This window comes from Hypanus sabinus, chromosome 5 (assembly GCF_030144855.1).
Source record: "Hypanus sabinus isolate sHypSab1 chromosome 5, sHypSab1.hap1, whole genome shotgun sequence".
NCBI classification, from domain to species: Eukaryota; Metazoa; Chordata; class Chondrichthyes; order Myliobatiformes; family Dasyatidae; genus Hypanus; species Hypanus sabinus.
This window is the reverse complement of record NC_082710.1, coordinates 48693950-48716937: the sequence shown is the minus strand read 5'-3', so window position 1 is coordinate 48716937 and position 22988 is coordinate 48693950. Positions and strand designations below refer to the sequence as shown.

Genomic DNA, 22988 nt, shown 5'->3' with positions numbered 1-22988 from the left:
TTGGCTGGAGAGTAATGATCCCTGCCATCTGATAAATAGTTGTAAGACCTGGATGACCCTGGCAGGCATTGGAAAGATGTCACCACTGCAGCCTCTGCAAAATCTTTCAGATCTCCTAGACGGATGAACAAATCAATATTGATATCTGGACCAACACCCAACAGGGAGAATCAGATTATCCATCTATGAACAGTAATTCTGTTCTGACCTCTGCCACTAGATGTGTGATGGAGGAGAAGATTATGCTGAAAGCCACCTCTGGCTGTCTGTGAATCACTGGCTCATACCTGCTCAAAGTAAAAGAGCAGTATTCGTGTCTGTATTGGGAAACTCGAGACCGTGCAGTGGGAGCATGCAGAAGCCCTGTAAATGGAGGAGAGACCACACCATCCCACAAAGAATCCGCCCATCTGTGGAAGAGTCTGGAGTTACTGTATTGCTCTCAAGCTACCTCAGGATGAAAGTATGTTTTATTTGCTATCCTTGAATGCTTAGGAGCAATATGTCACAATAATGTTGATTTAAATTCAAGGTACATTACAGGTAAAAATGATGTTGCAAACTTTCATTTTTAGGATATTTTCATCTGGTAATCAAGATTGTAAAATACTTTGCAACTATTTGTAACTATTTTAACATGCAGTGTTTTTGAATTTGAAATGTCATAATAGAATAATTAGATTTGCTTCTAGGATTGCCTCTCGAAATTTCACATATTTTTTTAAGGTGTTAATCTTTTTCTCTCTAGGCATTAGTTAGAGTTCCTGGACAAACATTTTGCTGTTTCTCCTAAAAATGTGTTCAGAAATAACTTTGTAGAAATGACTGCTCATGCATTTATAGTATTAAATCTATTAATGTTAATTTGCAGATTTATTTAATGAGTTAAAATAACATGGCTTTTATTATGTGTTTTTTAAACATCAATGAATTTGTGAAACAATATTTAAAACTCTGGCAAATTTTGAATTACAATTCAAGGGATCCACGTGGTTCTACGAACCATTTGCTTTTGGTTATGCCCTTCATTAGCTGCTTATACTTCACAGATATGCTGATGTAAGGTCACTTCTGGCTTTGAATCAAGTCTAACTGTGCAGTATAATTTGGCAGTGATGTTGACCAATTTGTGTAATGGAGAGTGCAGTGCTGCAGATGTTGAATTATAATTATTGCCATTTCAAACTTAAAGCAGTTTTCTTTCCCAAAGAATGGCTTTTAAATTCCACTGTCTTTCTTAAAATCTTAGTCTGTTTTTGGGTGGCTCAAGTTGTCTAAATACTGTTAAAAGTATGTGTGATCTCCTGACGTTTTCTGTTTAAATTTTCAAATACTCACCCTAGCCTAATCTTTTTATAAATCCTTGCAAGCCTTCTTTCTCAATTTCTCCTGCCCTTTCTTCTTTATACTATCTCTTTCTCAAGACGCGAGGGCAATAATAAACTCTGCTTGTTTATAGAATCTAATAATTTCCTCACAATATTTGTTGGCCTACACCGTTTAGACTTACTCGGTTTTTCTCTCCTCTTTCTTAATTTTAGAATAGCATGCAGTTTTTTTAATCTAAAAGAATGGCTCTTTGAAATTTCCCCTGCTATAAATCTTCCATTGTTCTCGCTTACTGTAATGTAAATTTTGGGATGGAACTAATGGAAATGCATCATGAATCCAGAGGTGCTAGAATAATTTATCCAGTGGGGTAGCAGAAAGAGAACTGAATTCACGCTTCAGATCAACAACTGTTCACTGGAACTGAGAAAGAACTCCAAAGACTTACAACTCCACAGTACTGCACATCCCAAATTTGTGAATGGGTCAGGCAGTAGAGGAGGGAAAAACCTAATTGATGTGACAGCTTGTTGACAATGTATTCCTTTCTCAGTTTTGATGAAGGGTCTTTGGCTTCAAATGTTAACTGGTTTCACTTTTCACCGATGCTGTCTAACCAGCTGAATTCTTCCATCATTTCTACATTTATTTCTGATTCTAGGATCTGCAGTTTTGTTTTCTACTTTTATTTTTCTTGTATGAACCAAGGACCATCTACTTCAAAGGATTATTGAAAGGTGCCCAGCCGTTGTATATAGTTAAAATAAAATCTGGATATAGCAGCATCTTTGAAGCGAGAAACTTTTCATTGTGACTTTATTGCTTGATTGGTAACACTGTTGCTTTAGAGTCATAAAAAGGGTTCAGGTCCCACTCCAGAGAATTGAGCATGAAAATTGCCCCTCTGCAAATGCTGCACTTTTGAAGCCCTAATCTTTAAAAGGGATTTTGTATCTGCTTTCTTGGATGAATATTAACATCTCCATCCAAAGAGTATCATTCTTTACACTGGCTGTTATCTATCCCCCAGATATTACTGAAAAAAATGTATCCAGTCAGTGTATCATTTTGCTTTTCCAGAAAGATTGTTGTGTATCAAAATATTTACTTGATTTTGTACTTTGTTTCTCCACTTTACACCCAATAAACAACTGCAGATTGTGTTCTAGGATTCCCAAAGTTTATGAAAGATGTCAATACAATTTTTTTTTAAACTTTGATGGAGGAATATATTAAGAAGTTAACACAAAGTACACTTCAGATGCTGTGGTCAAATCAAGACGTACAAACAAGCTGCCTGGCCTGCTGACTTTATTAAGAAGTTTAGCAGCTTCTGAAAGCTAGACAGGGGTTCCCAACCTGGGGTCCACAGACACCTTGGTAAATGGCAGGGGCCTGTGGCATAAGAAAGATTGGGAACCCCTGCTAGAAGGTGTCTTTTATGAATTAGCATTGAATTTGACTTCCTTGGGGACTTTTGATTACCAGTAACTTACAAATATGTGAATTGCATGCAGAAATTAACCAATTCATTGCTTCAGGTCTCTGCTGCCATTTAATGGCATCATGGCTGTTCTCACTGTAAACTCAGTTGTGCATCTCGGTTTGCTCATGGTAACCTTTCAACTCTTATCAAGGATGTGTTTCCTTTGCCTTAAAGTATTCAGTCTCTGTGTCCACCACCCATTAAGTCAGAGAATTCTAAAGACTCCAGTCCCTGTGGGGCAGGGAGAGGTGAAATTGCCTCCTCTCTACATTATAAATGTTAAGGCAGTGATCCTCAGTTCTAGGTTCTTCTGAGGAAACATCTTTTCCAAATCCATACTGTCAAATGGGTTTCAATCAAATCCCTTTTCACTCTCCTGAACTCCAGTCCATGCAAGCCTAGCTTCCTCAGTCATTTTCAGAAGGCAATTCATCCATTCCAGGTAATTTAGCAAGCTTTCTCTGAATTGCACTCAATGCATTACCCCATTTTTGTTTAAATAAGGAGGCAAATACTGTACATAGTGTCCCAGATGTGGTCTCATCAATAGGTATCTAACCAGCATAAAATCCTTGCTATTCTGTTTCCCTACCCATAAAGTTAACTTTGGTCAACTTGCTGTATCTGCAATCCAGTATTTCACAAATCTTTACCAGGCATTCACACCCTTCATATCTCAGAGGTCTGCAGTCTCTCATCATTTAGATATTGTTTTTGTATTTGTTTTCTACCAAAATGGGCATTTTCCATTTTTCCCACACTGTACTCTATTTGCCAGGTCTTTGCCCATTCATTTCACCTATGTCACTCCTTCGGTAGCTCCTTACGCACTTTGCACAGCTAAGTTCCCCACCTAGCTTTCCCTTTCAGAACAGTTAGCTCGCTTTGGTGATAGCATTTCTGGGTGATTTATAGAAATCTGTATTACGTGCCGGCACCACCTCCTGTGGCACACTTGTTTCCTTGTACCAAACAATATTTATCCTTGTTCTGTTGCCTGTTAGGCAGCCAATCATATTTATTTAGCGATATAATGGGGACTAGGCCCTTCGAGCCACACCACGCCAGCAACACCCAACAAGCCAGATTAACCCTAATCTAATCATGGGCTGATTTACATTGACCACCTGGTTCATCTTTGGACTGTAGAAGGAAATCGGGGGACCTGGAGAAGACCCACGAATTCCATGGGGAAGCTGTACGGAGTGTCCATATAGAATGGTGGCAGAATTGAACGCTAGAACACGCTGAGCTGCAATATAATGTTGTTAACTGCTGTGTTACCATGGCACTAGAATGTCACTTCAATTTCATGAACTTCGTTTTTAACTTTTTCTTTGCAACACCTTATCAAATATCTTCTGGAAATCCTAAGTTTTTTTTCTTAAAACAACATCTATAAGTTGTTCAAATATACTTTTAACATTTAATGTGCCAACTCTTATGTTTTTGATAATAACTTCTAACATTTTCCCTCTGAAGGGTAGGAAGCTGCTTAACAAATCATGGAGAAGAATTCCAACAAATTTGTCAGGCAAGGTTTTCCCTTGAAGCCATGCTGACTTCAGCCTATTTTATCATGTGCCTCCAAGCAGCCTGAAAACCACTTCCTTAACATTTGACTCCATCATCTTCCCAACCATTGAGGTCAGACTAACTAGCATATAATTTCCTTTCTTTTGCCTCTGTCCCTTTTTGAAGGGTGGAGTGACATGTGCAATGTTCCAGTTATCTGGAACTATGCCAGAATCTATTGATTCTTGAAAGTTCATTAATAATGCCTCCACGAGCTCTTCAGCCACCTCTTTCAGAACCCTGGGGTGTGGACCATCTGGTCCAGGTGATTTATCTAAAATTCAGGCCTTTTAGTTTCCTTAGAACCTTCTCCCTAGTAATTGCAACTTCACTTACTTCTGCCCCCGACACTCTTGAACTTCCAGCATACTGCTGGTGTCTTCCTCAGTGAAGACTGATGCAAGATACTTATTCTGTTTGTCTATCATTTCCTTGTCCCCCATTACTGCCTCTCCAGTGCCTTTTTCCAGTGGTCTGATATCTACGCTTGCCTCCCTTTCACACTTCATGTACCTGAAGAAACTTTTGCTATCCTCTTCAATATTATTGGCTAGCTTACCTTCGTATTCCATATTTTCTCTCTTTATGACTTTTAGTTGCCTCTGTTTTTAAATGCTTGATCAGGTTTCAGCTCCAAACATTGACTGTTTACTCTTTTCCACAGATGCTGCCTGGCCTGTTGAGTTTCTCTAGCATTTTGTGTGTGTTGCTTTGGATTTCCAGCATCTGCAGATTTTCTTGTGTTCATGTCATACTCTTTAAGATTTTGTTATTATTTGTTATATAAAAATATGGAGCTTTTGAACACTTTGGAACATGAGCTGTTTTTTTTTTGTAATGGACATGGATGCATAAGAGTATGGCATTCAAAAGTCTAAGCCAACAATGATATTAATTGATCATAAATTTCAACTATTACAACTGTGATTCCATTTTCAGAGAGCATAACAGAGAATTCTGTGGCACGGCAAGATATCTCAGATAATGATTTCTGAGTAATAATAATTTGGATACCAGAATTTGCAGTCAAGTGTACAAGGAAAAAAAATCTGATAGGTCATTGGTACAGCCAGAAAATTGAGACTTGTATTTTAATCAAATACTTTTATAAAGATGCTCTTGTATGTTCTGGAAACTAGCACGTAAAAATTTGTACACTGAAGCTGAAGGACATTCCTGCTGAAAATAATTTAACTCTCAGTAAGGAAGTATCTTCAGATATATTCAGATTTGTATATTTTGTGGATTTCATAGCTTAATAAAAAATCACAGCAGTGATTAATGGATGGAAATATTTAAAATGTGTGGATGGAGTTTTTTTCCTTTTTCTCTTGTTCTCACTTTTCTCTGAGGAACATGTGTTACCGTCTGTTTGATAATGCACAAGCTAGAGCCGAAGAAACACTTAGCTGCTACTTTGGGTGGGATATCTTTAGATATTACCTTTTCATCAAACTTTCCTAAACTTGTAAAATAAATTTCATTAGTTTGGTGTTAGAGAAATTACATTTTGAAAGTCTAAAGTTAAGCCTCTTAAGCGAGATATTGAATGTAGCTATGTTAGCATTCAATCAGCTGTATAGTTCTAATTAAATCCAATAATGAAGATAGTCAGTGATCACTTCAAAACATAAATATTGAAAAACATAGAATTTATGAACATTCCTAAGATTCCAACTTTTTCTTGGTTTCTTTAAATTAAAACTTCTGCTGGAAACATAAATTTAAGTTTAAAATAACCTAAAAAGGGCATGGTGTCCTATCAAGGAAGTAAAACACTAATTTGTACCAGATGGTATAGAAATAAGCCCGAGGGGGTCTTAACTTTCAGTGACCTGAAGTGACAGCTACCATTCTGTACAGCTGCTTCTGATAATAAGAATCTGCTGGGGTGGGGAAGAACACGGTTAAAGATTGATTTTTCAAGTCACTCTGAAATTCATTCAGCATTATCCTACTTAACCAAAATGAAAAGATCCCAAATATATTATGCTCTTTTTCTAACACAAGAGTCCTTAAATACTGTTTTTCCTCTTTGCTTTTTTAGCTCAGTAATTTTAAAGTGCGGCCTCAATTTTTGTACAATAGACATGCTGCCAAGCAGTTTGACTCCTTAAAAGTCATGGATTTTATCCAAGTTGGAAACTTCTTTTTGCCCCCATGTATTGCAAACATATTCCATCAGAAGATTTTCTAATTTCATGTTTTTTAAAGATACATGTTCCAAGAATACTATATAAATTTTCTGTGAGCAACGTGTAGTGAAGTTTCTTAACAAATTAACTTAATTAAGCACCTTCACTCTGCCTGCTGCAAAAGACAGGATCACCTGGTGGCTACCCATTTCAATTAGACTACTACCAAGATGAGGCCAAGCTCAGGTTGGAGGAACAGCACTGCATATTCTGTCTGAGTAGCCTCCAGCCTGATGACATGAACATTGACTTCTCCAACTTCTGGTGATGTTCTCCCCACCCTCCTTACTCCTTCCCCGGTCCCACCACTTTATTCTGGTTTCTGCTACCTTCCAGTTCTGATGAAGGGCCTCATCCCAAAGTACTGACTGTTTATTCCTCTCCATAAGTGCTGCCTGACCTGCTGAGTTCCTCCAGCAACAGTTTGTGTGCATTGCTTTGGATTTCCAGCATTGCAGAATCTCACGCTCATAACTTATTTCCAATGCCTCTTGTGACATTCATTTATTCTCACAATTTGTTGAATTACTAATTACACCAATTTAAATTGTACTTCCTCATTAAGACAAGAGCCATTTGAAAGTATAATAACTTAAATTTATATCACATCTTTGTCATAATTCATACCAAAGTACCTTTACAAGATCCTTCAGGGGGGAAAAAAAGTATGTGGTTACATTTTAAAATTGGTTAAGTCGTAAAAACCAGAAACTGGCTTGTTTCATACATTGCAAAAGTTTATTTCCACGGGATTGCAAAAGACAGTTCTACCGATTATATCAGTTTCTTTTGAAGTAGTTACTTACAGCGAATCTGAATTCCCAGATCTTTGTTTTGCTGAGTCTCTGTGACCCTCTGATCTGGTTACTATTCCTGTAAAAAAAAAATTAGCTCAGAACCTAGCATCAGAAATATCACTTTGCAAGGAGAACAGTGAATGGGTGGGTGGAAGAAAAAGAGCAGACCTAGCCAGAAGGGAACAAGCAGTGAGAAAGGACTTGGGGGAAGGCAAGAATAGTCTTGGATATTGTTAATGTACTCTTCTCAGGCTCACTAATATCACAATTCTGCCAGTTGCAAGCTATGGTTCTACAAGTGATGTTCCTTGCTATGACATTGCCCTAATCAGTTAACCCTCAATGGGCTTTACCACTTTTCCCCCCTTGGCTTTGGCCAGCTACTAAACATCAGCACTTAACTGATGACTTCTGCTGCATCGGCGGGTTTTGTTTCGCATTTGGGTTTAGCGTTAATGTGGAAGTCCCTGCTGGGAGGTAATCTGTTTGTTTGCAACAGTGGGATTACGTGTGTGTTCCATTTGGTGAAATTCAGCTAATTTTCTCTGGTGGTTGCAAATCTTTGTGCTTGTTTAAATTTATGGGTCAGGTGATTGTGTTAGTGTCAGGGGAATACGACAGAACTAGGGTACCCCACACTGTTGATGTAAACCATAGTGCACCCCAAACCCCTCCTCTCCTGATATTAATGACAAGCTCTTTTGTTTTGCTGACATTGAGGGAAAGATTGGTGTCATGAAACCATCCTGGTAAGCTCTATCGCCTTCCTAGACTCAGACTCAGTATATTTGAGATATGGCCCACTATGGTGCTCTCATCTGCAAGCTTGTAGATGTAATTAAGCAGAATATGGGCACACAATCACAAGCATATAGGCATTAGAGTAGGGGAGCTAAAATTCTGTCTTGAGGGGTACCAGAGTTCAGAATATTTTTATTATTCTTAGTTGCTTTTTAATCTCATTGGGATGCTTTTGGGGACTGGGGGGGGGGGTGGTGTTCAGGTTAGGGGATAGGAACAGTTCAAAAATTCCAAGTGAATTTGTTATCAAAGTACATATGTCACCATATACAACTCTGAGATTCATTTTCTTGTGGGCATACTCAATAAGCCCAATAACCATAACTGATTCAATGAAAGACTGCACCAAAAGAGTGGACAAACTATGCAAGTAAGAAAAACAAGAAACAATAGTAAATAAATAAGCAATAAATATCGAGACTATGAGACGACGTGTCCATGAAAGTGAGCCCATAGTTAATGGGAACAGCTCAGTGAAAGGGCAAGAGAAGTTGAGTTGAAGGGTAGTAACTGTTCCTGAATCTGGTGGTATGAGTCCTAAGGCTCCTGTACCACCTTCCTGATGGCAGCAGACAGAAGACATAGACAATAGGTGCAGAAGTAGACCATTCAACACCTCGAGTCTGCACCACCATTCTGAGATCATGGCTGATCATTCACTATCAATACCCAGTCCCTGCCTTGTCCCCGTATCCCTTGATTCCCCTATCCATCAGATATCTATCTCCTTCTTGAAAGCATCCAGAAAATTGGCCTCCACCGTCTTCCGAGGCAGTGCATTCCACACCTCCACAACTCTCTGGGAGAAGAAGCTCTTCCTCAACTCTGTTTTAAATAACTGACCTCTTATTCTCAATCCATGCCCTCTGGTACTGGACTCTCCCAACATCTGGAACATATTTCCTGCCTCAATCCTATCAAATCCTTTAATTATCTTAAACGTTTCAATCAGATCCCCTCTCAATCTCCTCAGTTCCAGCATGTACAAGCCCAATCTCTCCAATCTCTCTGCGTAAGACAGCCCTGCCATCCCAGGAATCAACCTAGTGAATCTACGCTGCACTTCCTCAATTGCCAGAATGTCCTTCCTTAAACCAGGAGACCAAAACTGTACACAATATTCCAGGTGTGGTCTCACCAGTGCCCTGTACAAATGCAAAAGGACATCCTTGCTCTTGTACTCAATTCCCCTTGTAATAAAGGCCAACATTCCATTTGCCCTCTTCACTGCCTGTTGCACTTGCTCATTCACCTTCATTGACTGATGAACTAGGACTCCTAGGTCTCTTTGCATTTCTCCCTTACCTAACTCTACACCGTTCAGACAATACTCTGCCCTCTTGTTCCTGTTTCCAAAGTGGATAACTTCACATTTATTCACATTGAATGATATCTGCCAAGTATCTGCCCACTCACCCAGCCTATCCAAGTCTCCCTGTATTCTCCTAACGTCCTCTTCGCATGTCACACTGCCACCCAGTTTAGTATCGTCAGCAAACTTGCTGATATAGTTTTCAATGCCCTCATCTAAATCATTGACATAAATCGTAAAGAGCTGTGGTCCTAATACAGAGCCCTGTGGTACCCCACTAGTCACCTCCAGCCAGTCCGAGAAACACCCATTCACTGCTACCCTTTGCTTTCTACCTGCCAACCAGTTTTCTATCCATGTTGAAACCCTGCCCCCAATGCCATGAGCTCTGATTTTACTCACCAATCTCCTATGTGGCACCTTATCGAATGCCTTCTGAAAATCTAGGTACACTACATCCACTGGCTTAGCCTCGTCTAACATCCTTGTTACACCCTCAAAAAACTCCAACAGATTAGTCAAGCATGATTTGCCCTTTGTAAATCAATGCTGGCTCGGCCTAATCCTATTACTGCCATCAAGATATGCCACTATTTTGTCCTTAATAATGGACTCAAGCATCTTCCCCACGACTGACATTAGGCTAACAGGGCGATAGTTCTCCGTTTCCTCCTTCCCTCCCTTCTTGAAAAGTGGGATAACATTAGCCACTCTCCAATCATCAGGAACTGATCCTGAATCTAAGGAACATTGGAAAATGATTACCAATGCATCCGCAATTTCCTGAGCCACCTCTTTTAGAACCCTTGGATGCAGACCATCTGGACCCGGGGATTTATTAGCCTTCAGTCCTATCAGTCTACTCATCACAGTTTCTTTCCTAATGTCAATCTGTTTCAATTCCTCTGATATCTTATGACCCTGGCCCATCCATACATCTGGGTGATTGCTTGTGTCCTCCCTGGTGAAGACAGATCTAAAGTACGCATTAAATTCTGTTGCCATTTCCCTGTTTCCCATAACAATTTCTCCCAATTCATTCTTCAAAGGGCCAACATTGTTCTTAACTATCGTCTTTCTCTTCACATAGCTAAAAAAGCTTTTGCTATCCCCTTTTATATTCCTGGCTAGACTGAGCTCATACTTGATTTTTTCTCTCCGTATTGCTTTTTTAGTTAAGATCTGCTGTTCCTTAAAACTTTCCGAATCATCTGTATTCCCACTCATTTTAGCCCTGTCATACTTCTTTTTCTTTAATGCTATACAATCTCTGACTTTCTTTGTCAACCACTGTGGCCCCTTCCCCCTCTTTGAATCCTTCCTTCTCATTGGATTGAACTGCTTTTGCATCTTTTGTATTATGCCCAAGAATATCTGCCACTGCTGATCCACTGTCTTTCCTGCCAGGGCATCCGCCCATTTAACTTTGGCCAGCTCTTCCCTCATGGCTCCGTAGTCTCCTTTATTTAATTGCAACACTGACACCTCTGATCTGCCCTTATCCCTCTCAAATTGTAGATAAAAACTTAGCATGTTATGATCACTACTTCCTAATGGCTCCTTTACTTCAAGATCACTTATCAATTCCTGTTCATTACACATCACCAAGTCCAAAATTGCCTTGTTCCTGGTTGGCTCAAGCACAAGCTGTTCCAAAAATACATCCCTTAGACACTCCACAAACTCCCTATCCTGGGGTCCAGCACCTACCTGATTCTCCCAGTTCACCTGCATGTTGAAATCTCCCATAACGACTGCATTACCTTTAGCACATGCCAATGTTAACTCCCTAATCAACTTGTACCCAATATACACGCTACTGTTTGGGGGCCTGTACACAACACCCAGTAGGGTCTTTTTACCCTTACTGTTCCTCAGCTCAATCCACACAGTCTCTACTTCCCCTGTTCCTAAGTCACCCCTTGCTAAGGACTGAATCTCATTTCTCACCAACAGGGCCACCCTACCCCCTCTTCCCATATTTCTGTCTCTATGATAGCACATATACCCTGGTACACTCAATTCCCAGGCCTGATCCCCTTGCAGCCATGTCTCCGTTATCCCAACAATATCGTAGTTCCCCATTTTCATCTGAGCTTCAAGCTCATCTGTCTTATTTCTGACACTACGCACATTCAAGTATAGAATTCTTAGCCCATTCCTCCTCTCTTTGCTTAAAACACTGTCTATTGTACCTAACCCAGCTCCTTGAACTTCCATCGGGCTAATTGCACCTTGAATTTTGATGACCTTCTCAAGATCACCCAAACCTTCTACACATTTAACCCCATGCTCCTTCTGACCAGCCCTCTGTACATGTAACTTTGCCAACACATGTTCTGTCTCACCTTTCTCCTTTACACATTTAATATTTGGGAAATGTGTATTCCCCACCTGTCCCTTATCCTTCATCATATCATCTTCTCGCGTATTCTGGATCCCTGCCCCCTGCACATCTAGTTTAAACCCCCCCTAAAAGATGTATCCTTTATGGTGGGGGTCCATCATGGTGGATGCTGCTTCCCCACGACAACGGTCCAGGTAGATGTGCTCAATGGTGGGGAGGGCTTTGCCCATGATGGATTGGGCTGTGTCCACTGCTTTTTGTAGGGCTTTTCGTTCAAGGGCTGTGATGTAGCCAGTCAGTATGCTCCACCATACATCTATAGAGCTTTGTCAAAGTTTTAGATGTCACGCTCAGAAGGAAGTGGAGGTGCTGCTGTGCTTTCTTTGTCATTGCACTTGCGCGCTGGGACCAGGGCAGGTAATCTGAAATAATAATGCCGAGGAAGTTGAGGCTGCTGATTCTCTGCACCTCTGATCGATGAGGACTGGCTCATGGCCATCCATTTTCCTCTTCCAAAAGTCAACGATTGGCTCCTCGATCTTTCTGACCCTGAGTAAAATGTTGTTAGCGTGACATCACTCGATCCAATTTTCAATCTCGCCCCTATAAGCTGATTCACCATTGCATTTGCCTTGGCCTATGACGGTGATGTCATTAGCAAACTTGAATATGATATTGCAGCTGTACTTAGCTGCACAGACATAAGTGTAAGGTGAGTAGAGCAGGGGACTGAGCACACAGCCTTGTGCTGTGGAGGAGACTTTGTTGCCAATCTGAACTCTTTGTGGTCTGCTGGAGAGGAAATCCAGGGTCTAATTGCACGAGGAGGTGCTGAGGCCAAGGTCTTGAAACTTTATTGATTATTTTGGTGGGATAGTGGTATCGAATACTGAGCTTTAGTTAATAAAGACCATCCAGGCGTGTGCATCTTTGCTGTCAAGATGTTTGGGTTGATTGAAGAGCCAATGAAATGCTAATTGCTGTGGATCTGTGGTGCTAGTAGGCCAATTGGAGCGGATCCAAATCTCTTCTCAGGCGGGAGTTGTGATGTTTCACCACCAACCTCTCTAAATACTTCAACACAGTGGACGTAAATGTTGCTGGAAAATAGTGATTGAGGCAGGTTGGGCACAGGTATAAATTGAAGTCTGCTTGAAGGTTTATAAGTCAGATTAGGTTTAGAGACATGGATGTAGAATAGTTAGAGGTCAGGATTTCTCTGCACGTTTGAAGGCCAACCATGTGGACGTGAAACGAAGGACATCTGGAATTGAGGCTTCTGCTCAGAGCTCAAAAGCCTGTGACCATTTGTATGTGTGATGATGTCAGGCTATCCTAGTTCCCTGGGATTGGACGTCCATGGAGGAGCAGAGTCCTGTCATTGGCTAGTCCAGGGGGTCAATACCGAAGGTTGAAGTGTAATGGCTGAACCCGAGGCTAGAGGCCTACCCTGGAGCTGAAGGATTCTGTGTGTCCGTGTCAATGTCTGTGCCCCCGTTGGAGAGGTGGGAGAGAGGAAAAGGGCTTGTTATCTTCTGTTGCTTGTTTTGCTCTTTTTTTGTGTTCACTATTGTTCAGCCTGGCACTGTGGACATGCTGTCTTGGCACTGGAACCTGCGGCAATGGTTGTGTGGCTTCAAGAGCTTCCCTTGCTGTGTTGATTGTTAACACAACCAACACATTTCACTGTATGTTTTGATTTACCTGTGATAAATATATCTGAATCTGAAATATGTATATTTGTGGCAGAGGTTTTTCTGTCTACCCTTGCTGATAGTGGTCTATTGATCAGGAAGTTGGGGATAAACACAAAAATTCTGCAGATATTGGAAATCCACAGCAACACACACAAAATGCTGCAAGTCTCGCAGCATCTGTGGAAATGAATAAGTGGTTGACGTTTCTGGCCGAGACCCTCCTTCAGTCAAGGATCCAGTTACAGGGAACCCAACACTATGTACCTGCTAGAGCTTAAGTGAACCAAGGATTGACGGTAACAGGAGTGAATCTGCAGGTGCTGGAAATAAATAAAAACAGAAAATGCTGGCAGAACTCTGCATGCCAGACTGCATCTATGGGAGGAGGTAGTGACAAAGTTTCGGGCCGAAACCCTTCATCAGGAGTGAAGTAACATGGGATGGTCGAGGGGGGATAAGAAGTGGGGAGAGGGATAAAGTAGAGAGCTGGGAAGTTTAGGCTGAAGGGAAATGAGCTAGGGGGAAGGTGGAGAATTATGGGAAATAAAAGAGAAAGAAAGGTAGGGCTGGGGGGAGATTATAGTGGGGGGGGGGGGAAGAGAACCAGACTAAAATTATAGATAGGGATGGGGTAAGGGGGGGCAGGGGTATCAGTGGAGGTATGTTCATTGAATTTGAATCATTTAGTGCTGGGCATCCTCAAAACTCTGTTTAGTTTTCTGAATTTGAGATTGTGCTGTGCATTGAATTTGATAATATTAGTTTTGTTATCCCTGCACCTGGTAACAATACTCTGCATCCTTTGTACTTGGCGTATACCACAGCAGAGGTATTGGTAGTGTTTTCCTTGTCTGAAGTTACAGGCCAGACAACAATGACTGGATTAAGTTACACTTTGCTGAGAATTTAAATGACCTTATAACAGACTAGATCATATTACACATAGACAAAGTGTTGGGTGAGTGTGTGTAGTCCTCCCACATCCTTCTGTTGAGAATAAATCTGTTTCCAAACAGTGATGAAAATAGATGCATCCAATTTGTTCACTCCTCCTTTGAAGAGCCTGTGTGGCCTCAGGGGATTCAACTACAAACAAGAAAGCTGTTAACTGCTCTTGCTATGAGATTATACAGAGTGAACAATTAGTTTTCTGCAGTAAGGAGTTTTTTTTGATTGATACTACGGAAAAATGCATTCAAATTTTCATTGAACAATACTCGCTGTTACTGTTGAGTACAGTGCAAAAGGAAATGTTTAAAGCAGAATTGTTCCTATTTTGTTTATATTTGGGATATAAAATATGAACTTATATGTGATTTAGTGAACATGTGTATCTTATGACTGCAAAGTGGGTGCGCATCCGTGTTCAAATTTAGGTGTTAATCCACAATCGGTACCTAATTCTGGATTGTGGAAAGATGCAAGATGCAGCTGCTTCCTGGAGTTAGGTCAGACCGTGGTCGAGTAATAGCCTATTAATGTACTGGTACTGCCTGTTTATCTTGTGCCATGGCACTTCATAATGTTAAAGTTGCATTCTAAAATTCTCCTGCTATTTTTTGCATATTTTTCACAAATAATTAACTTTTCATTCTAGTTTTTGATTATCCATCTTTATTAGCCTCCTTCGTTCCATTAGGGTTAGCAGATCATCAGAGCATATACCTCTGATATTTTCTGGTATATGTACAAGGAGAGGAAACTCCAGGTAAGAGAGCTTACCTTTGAGAGCTTCAGGTCTGATCAGCAATGAGCAATACTTAAATAATGATTGTAGTATTATGTACACAAGCAGTGGATCTGTTACTATGTATTGCCCTATAATTCAATTTTAAAAATTGATAGGAATAACTGTTGAAAAAGTTTAAAATCTTTTATGCTTTTGGTTAGTTATTTCTAGACATTTCTTGGAAATAATTCAGAACTGATTGAAGCTGCTGTGTCATGAGTAACAAATTTTTAGACTTTGCAATGTGCTGTTATTGAGGACACTTGAAATTGTAATCAGCAACTGTCGGATTATGTTTCTATGTATAAAAGAAATCACCAGACTGTATTGTACACTTTAAGATGTAAAGTTACTCCATGGTTTCATGAATTAGATTATTGCCATTTCAAAGTTGTATCTGCTATTTCCTTGGTGATTTTAGCATTGTTTCTTTGAAAAAGATCGACATGAAGTTGATAGAGACCGTGTGGTCCTATTTTTTTTTACAAATAGACTGTTGTGCATTCTTTTTAGTTTCTCAAAAGTACTGTAAACCTTTCCCTATTGATGTTACTCCTGGTTTCAATTATTAGAATTTATACATCAAATAAGGACAAGAATTGCATTGGCAGTGTTACAGTTAATGAGGGAGACAAAGGTACTGACTGTAACTGGAATATAAGAAATGAGCATGTGCGCAATCTGAATTTAATAAATGCATACAACAGCATTTTCATAGACTCTATGTCTCCACTCTCCCAGACCCTGCCCCACCAAAACCTGTGCATAATTTTACAAAGGTTTGCATCTTCAGTTCTAAACTGATGTTGATGAATTAGAGGGGAATGGGCATCTTGGATCATAAAGCATATAAGGCCATTTAGCATGTTGCTTTTTAGCGACAGGAGGAGGATCTCTCCAGTAGGACACATTTCCCTGCTGCTTTACAATTCCTCCAAAATGTTTATCAATTTTCATTTTGTAAGTTACTATCAAATCTGCTCTCTCCACCCTTTCAGGTAATGTATTCTAGATGTTTACAATTTGCTGATTGAAATAAATTAATTTAATCTTCCCTCCCCCACCCTTTTTAAGCTCATTATCTTTAATCTTATGTCATCTGATTGTCATATCCCCTACCAGGGAAGCAGTTTCTTCTATCAAATTTCCTGGATATTTTGAGCAACTGTATAAAGCCTATAACTCTGCTTAAAGAACAAGTATTCCATCTTCTCTTATCTTTCTCCATAATTGCACAATGTTAACTCACTTCTGTATCACTGTCATTATATTAATGCATAATGGATAGTGTCCAGAATTAGACGCAGTTCAGTAAACTATGTACAGTCAATGGTTTATACAAGCTGACCATCAACATCTTTGCTTTTGTACACCAAACCTTCTATTTGCAAAGGTGAATGTGTGTATTCTTAATGTATTCAGAGATTTGTTTTGTTAAATTCTTCTCCTGCAAGTCTTTTAAAATTGTTCATTGTAGATTGTTCTGTCCTTACTGTTTAATGTTTCTGAAAGGTAAATTATTTGTGGGTTTTTTTGTCACAATTTATGAGGATTTAAAATTTTGAACAAGAATCAGATGACTTGTTGAAGGAAATTTTACCTTATTGCAATTTCTGCATGTGGTCTAGTGTTGACTGTAGAAATTATAGTGAACTGAATACTCAGGTTAAACACTCACGAATCATGATGTTATATTTCATTTCTTTCATATGGGGAATAAGTGTTCTGCTTTAACTTTTAAAGGTGAAGTAATTCCATAAATAAATGAATCCCACTGAGTTGCAATGAAAAGAAACCTCACTTCAGACTCCATTTGCTTTCTGGTATTTTTCTCCATTTCTTCCTTATTGAGAACTTTATATCAATTCTTAAATTGCTCATTTTAAATTTTAGTTTGTGACATAAATTACATGTTTGGATCAATTGTCCCAGTGCAGACTGCTTGCATTTTAAAGCTATAAGTTAATTTGGAGTGAGCAGTTGAAACATTAGCTGTACTCTGAGAAGCCACTTTTCTATTGGATCTGTGATGTGCTCCACTGCTCACTTCCAACCACATGGCCCTTGTCAACACCAGAGTAAACATTGCTGGATTAGCAGGAACGGCTGCTGGGAACAGGGTCATCCTTGTGTCTGACTTTAACAAATCTGGCAAATGTACTTTGGAGCTGCTGCTACTTGTATGAAACAGACACATCAGGAATTGTTAACGTAGGCATGGCTCAAAACCATAATAATAGCTTCCAGAGAATTTTATATTTGGGGTTGATGTGAACTTTGTTTAAAAATTGGAATTTTTTTATTTGCAATGGACTAGTTTGCTCACTGAAATTAAATTAATATGGAATTTATATGAAGTGGAAAAATAATTATCTTGGCACTTGACTTTTCTGGAGGAAAAATAAAGGCATTATAACATAAACATTTTTCTGTAGGGCTTGTGCATTTTATCCCTTTGAATCTGTTCTGAGGTGATCAGTCTGCATCAGAAAAGTGGTTGAAATGTACTTTGACCAAGGAGGTCAAAGATGTGGACCACGGAACAGTTTTTACAGATATACTGTGTGCCAAGCAATAACTCCTTAACATTTCATCCTGCCAGTGCAGAATTTCAGCGCTCGGGTCTGAGGGGAAGGGGAGCCGTGGCAGGGTGTGGTACAAGGCTGGTGCAGTCTGCAAGTGGGTAATGAGGAACAATGCATTGGCCAGATTGGACTCATATGATCTGTGGGGAGGGGGAGGGGAAGCAAACTCAGTCTTTTTTTTAATATAGTGGTGATTAGACATCTTCAGTAAAGCTGCCATGCTGGAGTTGGATTAGATGGACTTGGGTGCACATGTGCATAGCTTGCTAAAACCGGTGTCAAAGGTGGATGTGGTGAAAAGGTTTTTTAAAGCACCGGCCTTTGTCAGTCAGGCCATTGAGCACTGGTGCTGGTTTTATGTTGCTATTGCTCCAGTCATTGCAGTGGCTGCACTTGTGTGCAGTTTTGGTCACCCTGTTAAAGGAAACATGTTATTAAACTGGAAAAAGTGCAGAAAAGATTTACAAGGATGTTGCCAGATCTTGAGGGCCTAAGTTATAGAGATAAGTTGGCCAGGTTAGGTCTTTATCCCTTGGAATGGAGGAGAATGAAGGCAATGCTTAAAGCTGGGCGACATAGATAAGGTGCCCTGTCTCTTCCCTACTGTAGGGAAGTCCAGAAGTAGGGGCTATAGGTATAATGTGAGATGTGACCTGAGGGGTGAGATTTTCACACACAGGGAGGTAAATATATGGAATGAGCTGCCAGAGGAAGTGGTCGAGGCAGGTAAAATGGTGTCATTTAAGAAGGACAGATGTAGATGGAGGGGTGGGACTTCGAGGGATATGGGCCAAATACAGGAAATTGGGACCAGGTGGGTTGGCACCATGGTCAATGGGCCAAAGGGCCTGCATTCGTGCTGCTTGGCCAAGAATTCTAAGTCCACGACATCACAGAACAAGTGGAAAGATCATAAAATGAAATCCTTGCCAGCTAAAGATATTGCTAAGGGTGGTATCAATGGCTAACATAAGAGTCTATTTAAGGTTTACAAAGCCCTGCATTAGAATGAAAAGTAAGACTTCAGTCACTTTAATTGTAGATTGCTTCCTGTCACATACTGAATAGATTCATGAGGGAGATTAGGAAGGCGAAAATGCGCCTGTGTGCGGTGTCATTGGAATTAACTCAAAGTGTTTCCCAATAGAAAATTATTACTGGCAGCAGTTATTAGCAACACTTGCCTATTTTTAAACCGAACAGGCGCATACAAAAGTATAGATATCTTTCACACACATTCAAAGCCATCCCAAAAAAGGGGAGCTTAAAGCACTTGCATTCAGAAACACTCTCTCCTGCTGCTTTCCATCTTGAACACTTCACTGACAAATCGAGAGAAAGGCTGAAGCTCTGATGCATACGGCATACTGATGTAGATTGGGATCACGTGCCTGGCAACTTTGCTTACACTAGGGGCAGCTTGCAGTGGCCAGTTAACTGACCAGCCTCCAAGCTTTTGGGAAGGGAACTGGAACACCCAGGGAGGTGCCTGATTTGGAGGAGGAATGTGCAAACTTCTCATGGGCCCGGTTTGATCCAGATCAGTCTCTGTCCTGTTTCTGTTGCCACAATATTTAGCTGGCCAATCCACTTCAGTTTCTAATCGGTAGTTACACGGCACTCTGGAGCTGATAAAGGATTAATTATCTTGTTAAGAATAACCACAATATGACACAATTTTATATTAAAGTTTGAGAATGATGCAATTCCAACTAAAACCAATATTTTCAATCCAAACGGAAAAGGTATGTGGGAATAGAGTGGGTACGGCAGGGTGAGAAACTGCACTTAAATTTATGGCAGAGGTACTGTCTGGCATGTTAAAGAAAAAAATATGATTCACTTAGATTATACATTCCTTTCAAAGCACACAGACACAACAGGAAAAGTGCTCCAACCATGGATTTTTATGATGAACTAAAGGTAGTATTAAATCTATGGAAAATGCTTTAGAAAATTACCAGAAAGAGAGAAACACCCACAAAATGCTGGAGGAATTCAGCAGGTCAGGCAGCATCTACGGAAATGAATGAACAGACGATTTTTCTGGCCGAGACCCTTCATCAGGACTGGAAAGGAAGGGGGAAGTTGCCAGGATAAAGAGGTGAAGAGAGGGGGAGGACGACAAGGTAGAAGGCGAGAGGTGAATGCAGGTGGGTGGGGGAGGGGTTGAAGTAAGAAGCTGGGGGTGATAGGAAAAGGGCTGGAGAAGAAGAAATCTGATAGAGTGAATTTATAGGAGAAAGGGAAGGGCAGTAGGGAGAGATGATAGGCAGTTGAAGAGGAAGAGGTAAAAGGCCAGAGTGGGTGGGGGGGGGAAGTAGAAGAAGAGGGAAGCGGGAGTGGAAAAATTACTGGAAGTTGGTGAATCACTGTTCATGCCATCAGGTTGGAAAGAACCTATACAAATTATAAACTGTTGCTTCTCCAACCTGAGAGTAGCCTTACCGTGGCAGAAGAGGATACCATGGACTGGCGTGTCAATGGGAATGAGGATAGGAACTGAAATGGTTGGCCTCCAGGAAATTCTGCTTTTTGCAGATGCAGCTGAGGTGCTCAACCCCAGTCTATACCAGGTCTCAGCAATGGAGTGAAGGCTCTACCAGTAGCACCAGATACTGTAGGTGACCTCAACGGATCTCACTTGCTTATCACCACCCACTGCTGCCCCTCCTCCTTTCCTGATCCACTCTCCTTTCCTATCAGATTCCTCCTCCTCCAATCCTCTTGTCTTTTTTCTGGCCTCTCACTTCACCCCACCCTCCTCACTTCACCTTCTTGCTTGTCCTCTTCCTGCCTCCTTATTCTGGCATCGTGTTTCCAGTCCTGAAGAAGGGTCTTGTCCCAAAATGCGACTGTTTATTCATTGCTGCAGGATCTCTTGTGTCTAACAAGAGGGAAATCTATGGATTAGGAGCACTTCATGAATATTTTGTTCATCATTTACAGAATTTTAAAGGAAGGGCAAGTGAAATATCAGTGTTAATTAGCCAGAAAGAATGGGGCGGGGAAACAGCCTAATAATGCTTTGTGGGGGGGGGGGGGGGAGAAGATTAATGAGAGCAAAAATTGGTCATTGACACATGGAGTTAAGAAAATTTATAATGGGGATTTAAAAGAAATTCCCATGAAGTTTTTTTTTAAATGTTGTGCCTGTAGTACACAGAAGTTCTGTAAAAACTTCTCTGAACAATAGGGTAACCAAGCATTCACTGCAAATGAAGGAAAAGGAAACAGTTTAAATAAAAATTCTGAGAAGTTATTGAACCTGAAAATTGATAAAAAGCCAAGCACCTGTTGATTTGCATCCAGAGGTTTGAAAGAAATGGTTGTAAGTACAGTGCACACTCTTCCAAACTTCTACTGATTTTGAAACAATGGTGAGTAAATGTGACCCCACTATTTAAAAATAGAAAACCTGGAAATACTGATCTGACATCAGTAAACTAGGAAATACTGGGTTGTATATCAAAGAATCAAACATAGTGATGTTTAAAATATAATGTGACTGAACAGAATGAACATGAACTTATGAAAGGAAAATCTATATTTGACAAATCCATTGGAGTTCTTCGAAGATGTGTCTGGGGAAAGTAGAAGACGAGAAAGCAGTAGATGTGGAGTGTTTGGATTTTTGGAATGCTTTCAATGAGGTCCCACACAGGTGGTCACTAAACAGGGTTAAAGCACATGGAATTGAAGGCCACTCAATAGTTAAGGTTGAGAGTTGTTTCTTCAGTAGAATACAGGTAGTCCCCGAGCTACGAATGTCAGACTTACGGACAACTTGTACTTACGAACCGAGGAAGGCGAACGCCATCCGCCATTTTAAGTCGGATCGCTATGCTGTCCGATATTTTAAGTCATTGCCATTGATACTGTCGAGTGTGTAACTTTGTATTTGGCTTAAATTTTTCTTAGTAAGATTCACTCTGACCGCCCCCTCCCCCCCCCCATTCCGGTTGGATGGTGGCGCAGTGAGATCAGCACCGGGCTCAAGAACAGAAGTTCCTGAGTTCAATCCAGTGACAGACCGCTCCCGTGCCGGGTTGATGTCGATTCAGTGACTCCCATACCGGGTTGATGTCGAGCTTGCAACTTGACATCGTAAAAGAAACACTCCCACCTCCAATTTAAATTCCCACGCAGAATATTGTGGATAATCAAATACCCAAATCCAGCACAGCCCCCACTTGTCCCATTTAGCCTGTCTCAGTGCGGTGGAGTTTAGGACCCAGGCAATTCAGCGTGGTGGTCCTTAGGACCCGGTGGAGGTCGGGACCCACTGCCCGCAGTGTTCCTGTTCCATTGACGAGAAGCGATCGCGATTGAAAATAAAATGGAAATAATGAAGCGTTTGGAAAGGGGTGAAATGCCATTGGTCATTGGAAAAACGTTAAGTTACAGTCAGTCAACGATCGGAACAATTTTACAGGATAATAATGGAGCATGTGAAAGACCCTACCCCGATGAAAGCTACAATTATTACTAAGCAACACAGTGGTTTAATTACTGGATTGCGTATGTTTCTTAAGTGTTCTATATGCATAGAAAGGTAAAATATATGCTATATACTAAGACAAACGTTTGACGAACTGACGCTAAATAATACCAGATGTACTTGTTCTGACTTACGTACAAATCCAACTTAAAGACGGACACAGGAATGGAACTTGTACGTAACCCGGGGACTGCCTGTCAATAGGAAGTTATGGGAATAAACAGGTCCTTGGGTGGGAAGACAGGAAGAAAGATTTAGCACTTTGTTCTGATGAGGGGTAATTAGTTATCTTGTAGTATTGAAGCACCCAAGAAAGTAACTGCAGTATTAAAAATATAATTTTCATATTAGATTTGCAATTGATAGAACTCAGGATGGTAGTGGGATTTGTGGAGATCTGTGCTTCTATCCCAACTATTCTATCTATTTCAACAATGGTCAAAGGGAATGAAAGATGAGAAGCAGAGGGAGCATGACTAGAAAAGTGAATGAAGAATAGTTTTGAGGATAAATAATGTGCACAGGGATCTAAAGGAAATGGCACCGGGGTCAGATGAAGTACTGTGTGGGGGAACATGACAATTTGTGAGGGTGAATGTGGAGCAGATGGTTTCTCGTGTGGAAGGATCTAGAA

General features: G+C 40.5%; 1 protein-coding gene and 1 long non-coding RNA gene across 11 annotated transcripts in view; one reads left to right on the top strand and one right to left on the bottom strand.

The window, feature by feature from the left end:
• LOC132394137 (uncharacterized) overlaps positions 1 to 20723 on the bottom strand; it is a 49586-nt gene extending 28863 nt beyond the window's left edge. Inside the window, exons 1-2 of the long non-coding RNA XR_009512191.1 lie at positions 20628 to 20723; positions 7392 to 7458 (exon numbers count right to left, since the gene is read on the bottom strand). This is a non-coding gene — a long non-coding RNA (uncharacterized LOC132394137). The remainder of the gene's footprint in view (positions 1 to 7391; positions 7459 to 20627) is intronic.
• The window catches only part of ror2 (receptor tyrosine kinase-like orphan receptor 2), a 280728-nt gene that overhangs the window by 127355 nt on the left and 130385 nt on the right, over positions 1 to 22988 (top strand). Inside the window, exon 1 of one of the 10 annotated variants that reach the window (XM_059969926.1) lies at positions 21177 to 21233. The exons of the other annotated variants lie outside the window; for them this stretch is intronic. The gene's annotated coding sequence lies outside the window, so the exon portion shown is untranslated. Of the gene's footprint in view, positions 1 to 21176; positions 21234 to 22988 lie in introns of those variants that run through there. 10 annotated transcript variants of the gene reach the window in all.